Source organism: Herpailurus yagouaroundi, unplaced genomic scaffold (genome assembly GCF_014898765.1).
Source record: "Herpailurus yagouaroundi ecotype Mexico unplaced genomic scaffold, PumYag 165, whole genome shotgun sequence".
In the NCBI taxonomy this organism is placed as follows: domain Eukaryota; kingdom Metazoa; phylum Chordata; class Mammalia; order Carnivora; family Felidae; genus Herpailurus; species Herpailurus yagouaroundi.
The window spans coordinates 30,128,906-30,145,766 of NW_024412406.1; the positions used below are offsets into that span (position 1 = coordinate 30,128,906).

A 16,861-nucleotide genomic window follows, 5' to 3' on the forward strand; every position below is an offset into this window, starting at 1 on the left:
GAGAGAGAGAGAGCACATGCAAGCAGGGGAGGGGCAGAGAGAGAGGGAGCGAGCGCAGCCCGAGCAGGCTCTCAGCTGTCAGTGCAGAGCCGGACTTGGGGCTCAAACCCGTGAACCAACCACAAGATCATGACGTGAACCCAAATCACGCGTAGCCAACTGAGCCACCCGGGTGCCCTCATGTTTTTCTTTTTAAATACTAATCTCTTCGGACTTATTGAACACAAAAGAAGAGGAAGTTCAGAACAGAATACCGTGCTAAGTGTGACATCAACAGAGTTGTAACCTCGTGCCGAATGCTAGTCAGACACCCAGGTTATTCTACCGAGAGGGAACCTGTACAAAGAATCTGATATCGAAGAGTATCGATCATTACCAAACATACGGAGGATTTTGTATCCAGGACGGAATTGCCGTTTGCCTTTATCCAGCGCGGTAGGTCAAGTTGAGTTCTAACCCGGACTGTCTGGAGGCGGCAGGAAGCTAACTAACTGTACTAAGGGGAGTCGAAATTAGCACTCTGACTTTTACAGAATTGCCCAAACTGGCAGGGCTGCATGTTAGGCCAAACTTCCGGTGCAGCGTTCACTTTTCTTCCTCCAGCGGACTTGAGCAGTGAGGTCCTGGCCAGGACGGCAGAAAGTCACTGGGCTGAATTGTCACGGGTCCCTGGGTTACCCCAGCCACTGGGCATTCTCTCTGCTACAGAATGGCCTTTCCTTTTATGACCTTCAAGTCCTACATGGTTGCTTCTAAAAAGGGGTCGTTCGGAGTGACGCTATGCCGTATCTATGCAGGGTGCACGGTACCTCCCGGCCAGTCTGGACCAGGTGCTTGTAATATGATTCCAGTCATGCTGGGAATAAAGTCCCATTGAGGGCATTATGACTGCATGGCGTGTCAGTGTGTAAATTTAGTAAATTTAGGTTTTGCCTAAAATATATTTCAGACTAACGGGTCCGGTTGAGGGCACTGTTCTCAGCAGCGAGGATCACAGACTGCCTACCTTGGAATTCTCCTTTCACGATTCGTTAGCGCACGTCCTTGGACAAGTAACGGAAGTCCGCTGGCTTCTATCTTTTCTGTAATAGAGTGCTTACCATGTGTCAGGAACTGTTTAAACGTCACTTGCTGCAATTAGCACTAATATTATTATGGCCATTGAAGTCTGGAGGTACAGCTGTCAGTTCTAAAAGATCCTGTTTCTCTTTCTCCCTTTTGTGTAAGGCAGCATATAAATGTTATTTACGAAGAATCTGAAAATGACCGACTCCTGTCTCTTGAAACTAAAAACTTACTTTTGTTCCGAAAGCATTGGAAACACTCTTAAGCATGACTCTACTAAGGTTGTGTGTGAAACGATGACTTGATGTTCAGAAGATGTTATTTGTTTCTGAAACTCAGGTTTTTACAGGGTGTGAGAATTACGTGCGAGTCAAATCATTAGCCTAGAGAGGAGGGTTAGTGGATTGTAACCTTTTGGTAAGATTTGTAGATTTGCTTTTTTCCGGTATAGAGTTACACTTGTTGTGACATTAGGGTCCCCCCGCTCAGATTTTGTTCTGGTCCCAAAGCCACCACCCTATTTTATTTAGCAAGCGGCTTTGTATAATGGAAAAGGGGAAATTCTTTATTTATTTTTTTATATTTTTATTTTTTTAAATTTTTTTTTCAACGTTTATTTATTTTTGGGACAGAGAGAGACAGAGCATGAACGAGGGAGGGGCAGAGAGAGAGGGAGACAGAATCGGAAACAGGCTCCAGGCTCTGAGCCATCAGCCCAGAGCCCGACGCGGGGCTCGAACTCACGGACCGCGAGATCGTGACCTGGTTGAAGTCGGACGTTTAACCGACTGCGCCACCCAGGCGCCCCAAGGGGAAATTCTTTAAAGTCCCCGCTGATTACAATACAGAAACGATTCCTAGTTCTGGCAGCGAATGTCATAGGTTAGAGCAGAGTTTTATACCACTTAAAACCGTAGATTGTGAATTGTACATTTTTTCCCTCAGATTCTAGTGTGTATTAAATCGGGAGACTTACGCTGTGGGAAAATGCTCTCTTCATCTTTCCCTCGGAGATATGTGTAGGGAAGGAGGAGAAGCTTAAGTCGTGTGTGTGTGTGTGTGTCTGTGTGTGTGTGTGTGCGTGCGTGCACACACACACCGCTGTAGGAGTCTGAAACTCTAGAGTTGTTAAAAATAAAAGAAGATGGACACAGTGAAAAGATCAGTGGGTGTCAGAGGCCGGAGGGAGGAGGGATGAATAGTGGAGCCCAGAGGATTTTTAGGGCAGTGAAACTGTTCTCTACGATACCACAATAGTGGATACATGTCAACCTGTAGAATGTACAATGCCCAGAGTGAACCCGAACCTCAACTGTGGAGTGGTAATGATGTGTCACTGTGGGTTCATCAAGTATTTCAACTATCATCGCACTACCCTGATGGGGCTATTGGTGTTGATATTGACAGTTGGGGAACTCTGTACTTCCTGCTCAGTTTGGCCATGAATTTGATACAGTTCGGAAAAATGAAGTTTATTTGAAAATATAAAATAAATAAAAGAAGATCCCTGGGGAGGTACGGCGCAGGAGTCTGGAAAGGAGCAGGAAAGTTCTGGAGATCAAGAAAGTACCTGGAAGCAAGGGGGTGGGCACAGGCTGGAAAAGCAAGCCACCTGTGAGCTAAAATCTCTTGGCCCAGGAGCAGAGTGAAGCCAGGTCCAGTGTCTGGGAAGGGAGCCTCTGGACGGGCCTACAAAGAAACCAGGCGTCCTGGTGTGGGCCTGTTTGTAGTATGACCAGTCGGTCATCAAAATTCGAGATGTGAGTAAAGCATATATAAATTTAACTTTATTTTAGAAGTGTAGATCCTGCTGCTATATGCTTCCCCCATGCTTCTTGACAACTTGTTTACAACAAGTTTACAACAAATGTAAACAACAAGTGTTTACATTTACTTACTTCACGTTTTCCCTATGACTTTTAAGCTCCACAAAAGAAGGAATCATTCGGTCTTTGTTAACCCTCTCCTCGGCTCCTGAAGGTGTCCGGAATTTGGGGGATGCTGGACAGGCATTTGTCAGGTGAAATGCCTGGGAGCCTTACCATGAACAACAGTGGCTTCCTGCCAGGCTTGACCAAATGTAGGAGGCAGATCCTCCAGAAGATCTGACGGCTCCCCTGGGAGACAGGCGTTGTCTTCACTATTCTGTCATTGTACAGATTCGGCTTGGAGCCTGCACCCTGCTGGGACAGAGACAGGGAAGGCCCTTGCCCTGTGGAGCTTTCATTCCAACGCATGCACGACACAGAGAGAAGCGGGTCTGGGGCGGGAGGATGTGCTTGTTTAAAGAATTTTTTTTTTCAACGTTTATTTATTTTTGGGACGGAGAGAGACAGAGCATGAACGGGGGAGGGGCAGAGAGAGAGGGAGACACAGAATCGGAAACAGGCTCCAGGCTCCGAGCCATCAGCCCAGAGCCTGACGCGGGGCTCGAACTCACGGACCGCGAGATCGTGACCGGAGCCGAAGTCGGACGCTTAACCGACTGCGCCACCCAGGCGCCCCAGGATGTGCTTGTTTAGATGGAGTGGTCCCAGAGGCCCACTGAGGCAGAGACGTTTGTCATGGGATCTGAATGACCAGAAGGAGTGGGTTTCCGAGGTTTGGGGTGAGCCTGCCGAGCAGGGGCCAAAGGTAGGGACCGGCATGGTGCCTTTGAAAGAAAGGCCAAAACCAGACGAGGCGAGAAGATAGGCAGGAACCTAGCAGGCCCATGGAGTGGCTGCGTTCCAGCAGGACTTCTGCGACGGTGACGCGGAGATCTCCGGCAGGGGGTGCAGGTGCAAGGTGGGTGAGGGTGGGGGGACCAACACCTGGGCCCTGAGGTCTCGAGGGTGGTGCACGGCACATTCCACAAGTTTCTCTCCATGAGCTGGGACTGGGTTTCCTGGACGCCATCAGCCCAGGCCCTCCAGGGAAGGGTCTCCTTCTAGACGCCTCTCTCCAAGACTGGGACTGGGTCCCCAGACCTCATCACCCCCTGTCCCCTTCCTTCATCATTGCACCCAGGCAACTGGTCTTCATACTTCGTGTCCCTTGTGTGGCTTTGCTTTTGTTTTAGTTTTGTTCTAAGCCAAGACTCCCCATCTCCCTTGTCCTCAGGCCCTTGTCTTGCCCTTAAACACTAACCTTGGGAGCCTAGAACAGTGTTTGAGAGAGCAGACTCCCCACCATTGTTTCCCTAAAGGAGCAGAGGAGTCCTGGGGTCTCCCCTCAGAGGGAAAATAATGCTCCACATGATTGCTCCTGGGAAGAGGGAATTAAAAAAGGCATAGCCTTAGAAAGGCTTCTCCTTTATCTTAAAAAAAAAAAAAAAAAAAGTGGTAGGAACTCCCGCCAAAATAATAACAAATGAGATAAAAATTTAACGGCAAAATTTAAAAGCAATTTAATAAAGGTTTTGGGGAACACCGACTCTTAGGAGTCTAAGGCAAGTTTCACCTGGGAAATTGGTGACTGACAAAATATCATACTTGCTGTTTGAATGCAGGTTGGTAAAGAATTTTTTGCCTCTTACTCTCGCCTCTAGAAGGTGGTCTATCCAAGATCCTTTCTGTCACTTTTCTTTCAAACTGGGGTTTGTACAAAAAAAAAAATCTATTAATGAAAGTTAACATGAGGGGCACCTGGATGGCTGAGCCTGTTAAGTGGGTGACTTTGGCTCAGGTCATGATCTCTCACGGTTGGTGAGTTCGAGCCCTGCGTGGGGCTCTCTGTTGACAGTGAAGAGCCTGGAGCCTGCTTCAGATTCTGTGTCTCCCTCTCTCTGTCTCTCAAAAATAGCCATTTAAAACAGAAAAATAAAATAAAAATAAATACAAATTAAAAAAAGAAAGTTAAAATGGAAGTAAATCTTATGATTTATTTCCATCCCTGGCTCTAATTTCATAATTTTCTTTTCTTTTCCTGTAAAGTTATATCATACTTTTTTCCTTTTTAAAAATACTATATTTAATGTACCTTGAATAATCTCACAGATTTTAATACACTAGAAGCATTTTGAGAAAAGCATCTGTCTTGGCTTGTTCATTATGAGTCTTGTTGCATTTTAGATTTGCTATAAACGTCCCAGAATTGAAAAATAGAGGAAAATTTAGTGGAAAAATATTACATTTAGGGCAATAATAATAATGGTTACAATAATTCATTTATAAAAATGACTAAATCTGAACATCAGGAAGCACAGTTTTCCCTTTCATTGTCGAATACGTGTTCTTATTTCTAAACTCCAACCCCCTTTATTTGTATGCTCTTTTTCCTGAAAGATACTCCTTGGGGGGATCTATCTCGTAATGAAAAGCCTTTTTCTAGTGAAGGCCACATGGAAGCCAGAAAAGGGGAAAATGGGAGAAGATAATGCTCCCAGTTCCTGTGGCGTGATTTGTTTTGATGTAGCATTAAAATTACACAGGAATGGGGGCACCCGGGTGGCTCAGTCGGCTGAGCGTCCGACTTCTGCTCAGGTCATGATCTCGCAGTCTGTGGGATCAAGCCCTGCGTTGGGCTCTGTGCTGACGGCTCGGAGCCCGGAGCCTGCTTCGGATTCTGTGTCTTCCCCTCTCTCTGCCCCTCCCCTACTCGTGCTCTCTCAAAAAATAAATAAACATGAAAAACTAAATAAAATTACACAGGCATGGCATCGTGGAAGGCCATGAATCAGAATACCTGTTTTCTTCTGACCCTAAGAAAGTACATGATCTTGAGCAAACCATTTAAGCCCCAAGCCTCCAGGATTTTCCTTCTCCTCAAGATATAAACTGAAGACTGTAACCAATAACTGCACGAGACACCGCTGAATACTGACCACGGCTTATCCCTGGAGACTCTTGTGTCCTGCCCAAACCCTCATCCACCATTTGTACTTTCTAAACTCAATGATTATCTTTTTTTTTTTTAATCTTTATTTTTGACAGAGAGAGACAGGGTGCGAGCGGGGGAGGAACAGAGACAGAGAGAGACACAGAATCCAAAGCAGGCTCCAGGTTCCGAGCTGTCAGCACAGAGCCCGACGTGGGGCTCGAACGCACCGACCGTGAGACCATGACTTGAGCTGAAGTCAGACGCTTGACTGACTGAGCTACCCAGGCGCCCCCATGATTATCTTTTTGGAGGAAGAGAAAAACCAAATTTTATCATGGTCAGGGCATTCTCTGAATTCCAGTTTTTGTTTTTTGTTTTGTTTTTTTTGTAGAAATATCAACATGTTATCTGTGACTTTCTACTTCTGATTTCATCATCCCGTGTTCAAAGTGACATGATCATCATCTCTTGAACTGTGAAACTGTGCCATGAATGAGTCGGTGGGGGCCTCCGCGTCCCCTCTCCCGCTTCTCCCCCACAGGGGCCTTTCCTTTGGAGAATTCACCCTTGCGCTCTTCTGAACCACACATTTTAGGTGAGAATAACTTCATTCCTAGCTCCAGAGTAATATTTCCATGGATCCTCAAAATTATTAGCTGATTCACAAACATTTATTGCTAGTAGTTACTGTATTAATCAGAATAGCAATAAAGTCCCATTTTCTTCTTACAACTATAAATGTGCACATCTCAAGGATTATTTAATGAACCATGCTTGTTCTCTCATTCAAGTCCTTTGACCAAAACAAATAGCCAGCATTACATTGTTTGTAATGAAACCCAAGCAGTGAATTCTGTACTTAGTGTGAGGAGAAGTTTTAGAGAGTGTGAAGTACAATATGCAAGAACGTATTAGAAACAGCTTGCTCTATCTACAATGAAATATTTAGTGCCACTAAAGATCTTGATGGCGAGCCCAGGACTTCACTGGAGACCGTTTGCTGAGAGAAGTGCGTCTTGGGTGTTTATTCATAATTTTACGCATCATAGCAACACCACAGTCTGGAGTATTTCAGTTCTTTCAACAAGCAAGAGACACATGATGAAGATGTTTTCATTTTAACCGAAATATAATTCTTCTTACTAAAAAGAAGGATAAACTGAATCTCGTTTTTCAGTCGTTTTAGGCACTAAATTATGACTCTTTTCTCCATGTATCATTCTATGCTATAAAATGTATAGCAACATAATAAAGGGAAGCCATGTGGAATGATGGTGTCTAACTGCAGGAGAACATTCTGTATTGCTTACTAAGTGCTCCTCCGATGAACAAACATACTGTTTATTGTGTCTTCAGACATTCCTCTATCTTTTATTACTAGAAGCAAATTGTATTTTCTTCCTTGTAATATTGATGCAATTAGGAGTAAGGCTCCTGTAGAAAGAAGTGGAGGGTGTGAAGAGAGGGTGTGATAAGAGGGTGCATCAGACCGGCCATCCGACTGCCTGATTTTCTGTTTAATGTCATAGGAACTGTCAAAGGCCCTGAGGCTTCTTTGCTACTCACAATAATTTTGTGTTGTATTTGTAATAAACGGGAAAGAAGCATACGAAAACCGTGAATGAGATTATGGTAGGAGTGCACTATGCTGATCTGGGAATTCACAGAAATAATAAAAAGGCACGATTTGTCAAGGAGAAATGATTTGTTTTTGGCTGCTGGCATTTGCAGGTTGGGTCTTTGGCAGTTGTACATGGATCTTTCACCCATTCACAGACGTGAAAGTCACGTCTCACTGGAATGCTTTCTCAAGAGCTGGACGAGGAAAGTAAAATTATTTATTAAATATGTCTACTCCCTGCTGCAAAAAAAAGGGGGGGGGGTTAAAGATTTTGGTCTCAGAGGACTTTACATTCTGCTAAACTACGAGTATTTGAGCAGGGATTTCCAAATAGTTGCATTATGCTATTATCTGTTCTACCAACAAATGGTTATTAATGTTTTTCCAAATTTACTTTTTTGAAAGAGAATATATTTAATCAAAGTCCATCTGTCTCCCAGAAGAGAGGGACAACCACAACTTGGGATTTTCAAGCACTGAACCTCCAGATGTATCTCAGGAATACAGTTTTAGCACTATGGATTTAAAATATTTCAATTCCACTTGACCAATTCCTTTCCAACGGGACTCCTTCTGAGCCTTACTGAACATAGATAGCATCAGTTGTTTTTGGTGGTGCTATAGTAGGAGCCCAGCCATCTGACTGATTAAACTCTTACAATTCAGAATGCCCATTCCCTGTGGAATTTCTCTTGGTTGAGAGAAGGGGTGGAGAGGGCCTTTCCCCTAAATATCAGATGCGTATCATATTTCAGTAATGGCCTCTAGTAGATTATCCTCCGTTTATCCCCATTGAAGACAGGAGAGTATTATTTCTACACAGTTTAGTTATCATAAGACATGAATAGGAAAGCATTGAAATTAAGAGTACCCTGTGTTCTCTTTTGGTCTACTGACTCCTGGTGTGAACGCTTCAGTTTTAAAGGGATGTGAATACTCTAGAAAGCCAAGCAAAAACACGTTGCCACGATTCGTGATTCCGTTGCTGTTATTTCTTGCCTCAGGATTCTCTATTAACGAAGGCATTAAGTGTTGCTGAGCTCAGCAACATAAAGAGGCTTTCTGTAATGGCCAGTGGTTACTGGCATTTCAACCTTGTGTTCATCATGGTGTAGATAATAAAGCACTTCCCATTTTGATGGTAGGGGTGTGCATACCCACCCAAGGCCAGCTAGTTCCGGACACCAATGACTTACGGTCTAAGAACTCTATCTTTTGGCAAAACGAACTGGAGTGAAATGGTCTCCAACTAAAACTATACTACTTTAAATCTATCTTGATACATTTTTACCATAGAGGAAGCCTAGAGCCATAACTGTGCGATATCGAATTTTTTAACTCAACTTTTGTAAAACTTTCTACCTGTTTGCATACTGTCCATTACCTCAATGATCAGCCAGTGCAGATCCGAGAATGCTGTACCTTTTTTATAAGTCAAGTTGCTTCATGAATATTAAAATCTCAGATTGCCCTCTGCTTCTTAAATTGAGTATAGAGGGAATGCTCAGTAGGGAGATTGTTTGATATATTCAGGACATTTATAAATCCCTAAAGTAAATTTTCTGCCTGGAAGGAAAATTTAAAAAGCATAAGGTTCTGTTAACTCTGGGAGATCGTTGTTGGTAATCTTGGCTTCACGGATACGTACGTGTCTTGACGTGTTAGCTAGAAGCTACTATAGTTTAGCTATAGAGTGAAATTCTTTTTATTTAACATGCTGTAAAGCAGTGAGCATATGCTGGAGGGATTATTCGGCATAATTCAATAAATACGAGAGGTGATTGAGAAGCATCCGTCCGTATTCTTATGTGGAATGATTTATTCAACAAATATTTGATCAGTGACTATCAGGGGCCCTGTCCTGTAGTAAGAACAAGGGAGGAGAATATGAGTCAATTCTTTCAGGAGCTTGTAATCTACTGAGAATGAAAGTAAACCCACCAAAAGGCATGATGAGGCCTGTGGTTGGAGGGGCTAATCTGACTTTATCCAGTATGTCAGGTTGCAGCAGACTGCTCTTTCTGCGTGACCTTAAAACATAGTGGCTCATTCTTTGACCTTCTTGCCATTGAAAGATGATGCTTGTGTTCCTCTCCTTGAACCTGGGGCATCATGACTGCTCCAACCCATAACGTGTGGTGGGAATCCTGAGGCCACTCGAAAGGCCAAGTGGTGCTGGTCAGTTTTGGGGACTCTCACTGCTGGAGCACCAGGGCCCCTAATGAGGGTCTGGCTTCCCTGAAGCCTGTGTGGTCACTACAGACCATAGTCCTCAGGAGGTCAGCCTTTCCATCTTTTCACAGAGGCCCCAGACAGGAGCCACCCCTGCTGTGTCCTGCCCACCTTTCGGACCCATGACACCACGATGTTTTAAGTCACTAAATTTGAGGGTGGTTAGCTTTGGAGTCTTTGCACTGACCATGTTTTATACGGTGGTGGTAGCTGAGAATGTCCTGGAGGCAGTTGGGTGAGGAGCAGGAGGACAGTGCTGCAGGCAGGAGCGGCTGCAGCAAAAGCTGGCGTCGAAAGTCACTCTTGCAGGGGCACCCGCAGGTCATGATCTCACAGTGCGTGAGACTGAGCCCCGCGTCAGGCTCCGCACTGACAGCCTGCTTGGGAGTCTCTCTATGCCCTTCCCCTGCTCACGCTCCCTGTCTCTCAAAATAAATAAACTTTTTTTTGGTTTGTTTTTAAAGAAAGTTACTCTTATGCTCATGCACCTCTGTTTTCTGACATTAAAAAAAATTGATCTGGAATAATTATGACATTAGAGCATCACATCGGGAAATGGAAGTTTTGTAGCACAGAGGATGACAAATTCACGTGTTCCTGTGAGCAGCAGACAGCGGGCACCCCTTGTCCGCAAGACCACCCCCACCCCGCCTCTGGTGACAAGCTTCCCTACGAACTTCCTTTTCTCCAGAGGGAGAGGGTCCCAAGAAACATGTTTTATGGGAACGTGGTTATTTGACAGTAGATGGGAGTGAGAGTTCTCACTGAGAAGGACTGAGACTCAGAGCCAAGTCAAAGTGAGCCAGTGAGCCAAAGTGAACCAAAAAGATGACATCACATGTAACTGGATGAAGAGTCACAGGGCAACGAACGTGCCTCAAAGTCCCCCAGGATGATGAAGTCCCAACTGAGTGTGACTTCGAATCAGTAGCCTTTCTGTGGCTGCCACAGGTGCCCCGTTCTTTAACGCGTTTGCGTGACGTGTTTGAAAATAGCCAGTCAAGGCCACGTGTGTGTATGTGCCCCGTGCGTGTACACAGATCGTCCAAAGTAAACCTAAAAAGACGTTGCATCTTACTTTCCCTTTTCCCAAACCTAAAACGCTCACCACAAAAGCAAACACCCTTTTGGTTTACAGATGTTGTCCTCCACACTGTCCGTATATAGTGTAAGTTACTTAACCTACGCGTCTGTAATGTTTAAAGTTGTATCGGTTTAGGATAAATGGTGGTGGACGCGTTCTCCTAGGGAATGTCCTTGGAGCTGAGCTGAGGTCCTTGGAGTCATGGGGACTGACATGTTGTCTTGGCGGTCTGAGAATTTTCTGTGGCAAAAGCTGCGGCGTTCTTTCGTCCCGTTGGCGTTCTGAACCGCCCGCTTTCAGTGCTTCTCGCAACTGACCGTGCAAGCAGATCACCGGCAGATGCGGTTACAGAGTACGTTCTGGATCCGGAGGCCTTAGGAAGGCTTACCGCATGTCTAACACACTGTCCGGCGAGGACAGCGGGGTGAGTCTGGGACTCACAAGGATTGAGGTGCCACTTTTCAAGTAGCGTCACTGCCCGCCTTGTTTCTGAGTGACCATATGTGACCTGTGTTGCACTGCCAGAGTCGTCACGGTTGAAACAAGCAGTGGGATGGCAACTTCTTGTCGGACAAGCACCCTGGTCAGTGAAGAAGAGGCAAAATGGCACGTATTGGCTTGCGTGTTCAGGACGAATCCTGGCCCCAGGGTGCACTGGAACTCGAAGCTCTAGGCCGCCCACGCTCTCCGCTTCTGCTCGACCTTCACGTCTGTGGGCTTGGCCTGACCTCCTCAGATACACAGCCTTCTCCACGGAACGAGGAAGGGCACCCCTCCATCACTGCATCATCTGGCTCGGGCCTGTTTCGGTTCCTGTCCTCACTCCTACTGTCCGGTGTCCCCTACATTTGGGATTTGGTGATAAGCAGTTGGAGGCAGATAGGAGGCTCCCTGTCACACACCCTGGAAACTCAACAAATGCCGTGTGGACTTGCCCCCCTGCATCAGACTGTGCTTTGTTGCGGCCTTTCGTCGTGGCCTCGCTTAGAGAACACTTACACAGTGGTTTATGGTGTGTGTGTGTTTGGGGACGGGGTCATTACACAGAGCTGGCGCACTGATGAGAGACCATAAGCCGACGAACATAAAATATTAATATTCACCCATGATCTGTTAACAGTATTATGTCTTTACCCCCCTTTTTATTAGCACTAATTTATTTAAAAATTTTTCGTTGTTTTCAGTTTCAAATGCATAGGGTGTTTTTAGAGTCAGCTCAGCACCAGGTCAGGTTGACAAACTCCGAGATAGCAATAGAGATTCGATAAAAACTAGCCAACGACACTCAAGCTATTCCCAGGTTGTAGTGTTTGCATGCTTTCAAAATCTCAGAACCGCGAATAGCAAAAAACACTGGGTTCTTTAAAAAGTAAAAGAGCATATTTTTGGATCAGAATACTTGCAAAAACTGCATCATAAATAAAATATAGCTTCTGGCAGCAATGGCAACGCCAAAAAGAAGACACCAGAGCTATTTTAAGAACTGCCATTATCTTTCACTGAAAGCAAAAGCTTGGGAGGCTGCGCAGCAGGTAAAGAGAGCTGGGGTTTCAAGTCGGACAACTTGCATTTGAACCCTGGCTCTGCCCGGTGGCAGCCCGGTGGCCTAGGGCAGCTGCTCCGTGTCTTGGAGCCCGTCCCTCCCTCTGGAATCACATCTGATGTGGAAGCCTGTGAGTGGGAAGCAAACAATGAGCTTACGGCGACCAGGGCGCCGCGTCTCCAGTGACCCCTCGGTGACTCGTGCATTTAAGACACCGTGCAGACGGATGGCGAGGGTGATGGACTGACCGTGCCCTGTGATCGCTCTGTGTGCACGAAGGGGGTCGTGATGACGAGCCACGCCCGGCCCTGACACCTGTCACTGCAGGCGCGGCAGAGTGCCCCATCGTGCAGCCCCCTCCCGAGGTCCCTGCCCCAGGCCTGTTCCCGGTGCAGGAAAACTCTCCTAAGGAATGCAGTGGCTTCACTTATTTGTTACCTTGTTGGTAAGTGTTCGTTTCAGGGCTCGAGTTCGTGAACATTTACTGACATCCGTGGCTCTCACTTCTGGATATTTCTATTCACTGCGTTCTCCCAGGACACGCTGAAGGATAATATCTCTACACCCGACCTGACCTGATGAAACGTTGAGTGCTTGGCACTGACTAAAGTCGTGGAAAAAAATAAACCAAAAAGAAAAGGCAGTTAACAGAAACTTCAGACCTGAATGTAATCAATACATTTGATCGCTTTTTTCGGGTAATGGTTGATGAGATTTTACCTGGCGCGAGGTACTCTGTCAGACACGGATTTGTTTCCTCCCTTTGAGGATTTTGGTGCAGTTTAAATGTATGGAGAATGATTATATTCCAAGCGCCATCCCGGGCACTTGACATGTGTTAACACGTTTTGATTCTCACAACTCTGTGTGGTAGATAATAAAGCAATTTCCATTTTAGGAAAGTGGAAATCGGCTCAGAGAGGCGAAGGGACTTGACCAGTCACCCTACTGGGTAAATGGTGGAAAATTGGAACTTGTTTTTCTGCCTTGGGACGAAGCATTGATATTTAACAGAGGTTTTAGAGGCTATTATCATTCACATATAAATGTGTATCTATATATGCATATACACACATATACATGGATACACATATGTATGCATATACTTACAGATACATATACATGAATACATATATGTATGTTCATATTATATTTATATATATTTAATGGGCATGTGGCTGTAAGACATCATGTAGGAAAGGAGTAGTTAGTGCATTTTACGTACATATTTACCTTTACTTTTTTAAGTGTTGATTTATTTATTTTGAGAGAGAGAGGGAGAGAGAGAATCCCTAGCAGGCTCTGCGTTAGCACCTCACAATTGTGAGATCGTGACCTGAGCTGAAAGCAAGAGTCAGACACCTAGCCGACCGAGCCAGCCAGGCGCCCCTTTACTTTCACTTTAATGTGAAAATATTAAAGGTTTGAATCAGGGCTTGTGAAAACCTGTAGTGAAGCACTTTAACTTGCCGACGGTAAGGTGGGTAATGGGTATATGGTGTAGGCTGTTTACAACGGCATTTATTGCTGGGCTGATGAGATTAAAACCAGAACAAAGCAAGAGGGGGTGTCGAAGAAAACATTTTTCTGACAGTTGTTGAAAGGCAAGGAAGACTTTATTCAGGGGCACTGTGGTAGGTCCTAAGACTGTCATGATAGGGGAGAGAGAGCAGGTTCACCTCTGGGTATAGCTGGGGATTTACAGCCTTCGAGCAGAAGGAGGGAGTCAGTAGATGGAGTGTTGCTAAGAGACATCAAGGGTGACGGGAATTCTTGCTAACCTGACTTAACAGAATTCTTGCTGGTGGCAGAAGATGACGATCGTCTATTAAGGGTGGGCATAATCTCTTGAAACGGAATTAGTAAGATGTCTGCTACAACTGGACTAGGAAGTAAAAGACAGGGTCTGGTTGAGAGCAGGATTCCAAGGAGCCCGACTGAAGTTTGTTCAGGGATGGCACTGGGGAGTCCTATAAGGAATCAGGGAAATGTGCTACATCCGGACTTGAAGACAGGACTATAATATGCATGTTAGTGGATGGAGGGGTATGTTAAGTCGGTTTTGGTATTTTTCTTTCACGACTAATTTCATGATAAAGTTAATAAATGCTACAACCATTGATTTTCTACCTATTCTCCAAATACATGTCTACTGAGGGTACGAAATCTCGTTAGCTTTGTTTCTACTCTTAAACTGATGAGTTTTGGGTTTCTTTTAGTAATCAGATCAGTCTGTAATTTTCACTAAGGGCCTTTGTGGATGGATAGATACTAATTAGTAAGCAAATTACCTAAGTAAATAACTATTGTATGGACATGTTCAACATGATTAGTGGAAGAACAAAACCCAAAAAAGCTATATTGTTCTTATGTACATTTTTACTTTGGGGAGGAAATGAATCACTCTGAAATCATGGATTTTTAAAAACCTCGTACTTGGGTGAATTGTAAGTGAAGCACAGTTCCGCTTGAAAACACCCGTGTATCTTACTCTCGGGTACGAAAGTGTGTTAAGATGTTAAATGCTTTTTTCCTGACCTTTTACATAACCTTCATAAAACAATATGGGGGAGTTAGTTGCATCATTTTCTACTTCATATTGTATTCTTTTTGTTTCTTTATTTTCCTTTCTTTTTGCCTGTATCATATGAGACCAAACGATAAAAAGACAAACTGATGTTCTAACAAGAATAACCAAGGTCTGTTCTTTTGTTTCCACCCAATCCACAGACTTCTAATTTATCTTTTTTAAAACTCTTTTTTTGTGAACTTACAGAGGCAAGAGGTTCACATGGTTCTTTTCAATGTCGAATCAACCTAAAGTTATTAACATTTTAATCTTCCCACCCTGGCTAATTTAGAAAATGTAACATTGATGATACTTCTCTGGAAAGTAATAAAGAATAGCTGTTAAAACTGTCAGTTAATAAAACATTTTTATGAATTAACTAGTGAGTACCACTGGAAGGAATCCCCTTTTACTCTAATGAGGTCCAACATTGTTACCGTCAAGCAGCAAGAAAAATTCTGATATTCTTTCGAAACAAAGTAGCAGGTAAGACAGACCACAGTTTGACAACGCACTTCAAGTTCTGAATATTATGAAAGAGTCCTGTTGTTTCTATTACCATGAAACAATTAATGTTGCAGAGATCTTGAATAACTTTCCTGTAAGTTATACTACCATGGATTAAAGGAGACATTCATTTCAAAGTGCTGTCTTGAAGTTACACTGACAGTATTTGATGGGCTTTTCAAGTTATCTTCTTCAGAGTAACTATCTTTTTATACACCATTTTACGTGTTTTATAAGATTTTCTGACTGCTAATTCCAGGAACAACGCGAATTTAAGTGAGTATTTCACTGAAGAAGGAGAGGATTTGCAAACCTAACTACAAACCACCCCATCATACGTTACACGTAAAAATTCAGTTCCGTGGAGCAGCCTTGAATAACGAGGGACGAGGAAGGAACGGCTGCTGAAAATGGCTTCATTCCTATGTGCTTCACGGAGGGACTTTTCAGTATCAGAGTTTTAAAAGGCACGCTTTCTTAGCAGAATGTTGACCCTGATCAGTGGTAGATGAGAGTAGCTCATGGTAAAACCACAGCACGTTGGGTACGTCTGACCTCCGGGAGGAACGCCAACAGCATGCAGGCGGCTTGGCTTGCCCTTCTCGTCTCCTGGGATGGGGACCCGGGGACAGACTCTGAAGGGGGAGCGCGGAAGGACCTCGCCACGGGTCCGCCCCTGGGCGTCCAGCTCGCTCACTGAGTCTGCCTCTCTGCCCTTGGCCACGTTCCTCCAGGCACAAGCTGAGCATCAGGCAGGAGCCCTGCTGACACAGGTCCTAACAGAGGCTTCCTTCAGGCTGAACTCTCCTCTCCCAGGGAGTCTCGCGGCCAAGGGGGTAAATCACGTGAAGGGCTGGGGGTGAGGTGGTGTTTGCTAGAGCTGGAGGCGGGGGCTTGAATCCCAACTCGTCCCTCACTAGCCCTGACTTTGACTATGACAGAACAAAAACAAAAAGGTCAGAAAAGTCTTACCTCATTGTGGCGAGGGTTACACAGGAGGACATACGTCGGCGGGGGGGGGGGGGGGCACGAGGTCTGACCCACAGCGAATGTCAGCTGTCGCTTCTGGTTCCAGACATGCCGGGTTCCTGTCTCCCCAGCGACACCATCCTCCTCCTTCCCGACTCCCTTTGGTCTAAGCTGCGTTCGCCCATTCTCTTCGTATCCCAGTCTGCATCCTGTCTTGTACATGCTAGAGCCCCGCCGTGTCCTTGGAAGGGTTGCAGTAGGTCAACGTACTTACGGAGAACCCCAGCATGCCAGCCTGTCACCAGGCAGAGTCTGACTTCTTGGTCCGCTGTCTCCGTTAACAGGGCCGTGTGCCCTCGGCCTTCCACGGTGGGGCCCTTCCAGTCACCCTGGGCTCCCCCGTGCTCTTGGTTCTGTGGCACAGCGTGTGACACAGACTCTCGGCCTTCAGCCCTCCTCCCTCCTGCCCGC

The 16,861-nt window shown here is 45.2% G+C and overlaps 1 protein-coding gene across 1 annotated transcript in view; it reads left to right on the plus strand.

The window, feature by feature from the left end:
- The window catches only part of PXDNL (peroxidasin like), a 430,785-nt gene that overhangs the window by 16,765 nt on the left and 397,159 nt on the right, over window positions 1-16,861 (plus strand). The gene's annotated exons all lie outside the window — the stretch shown is intronic.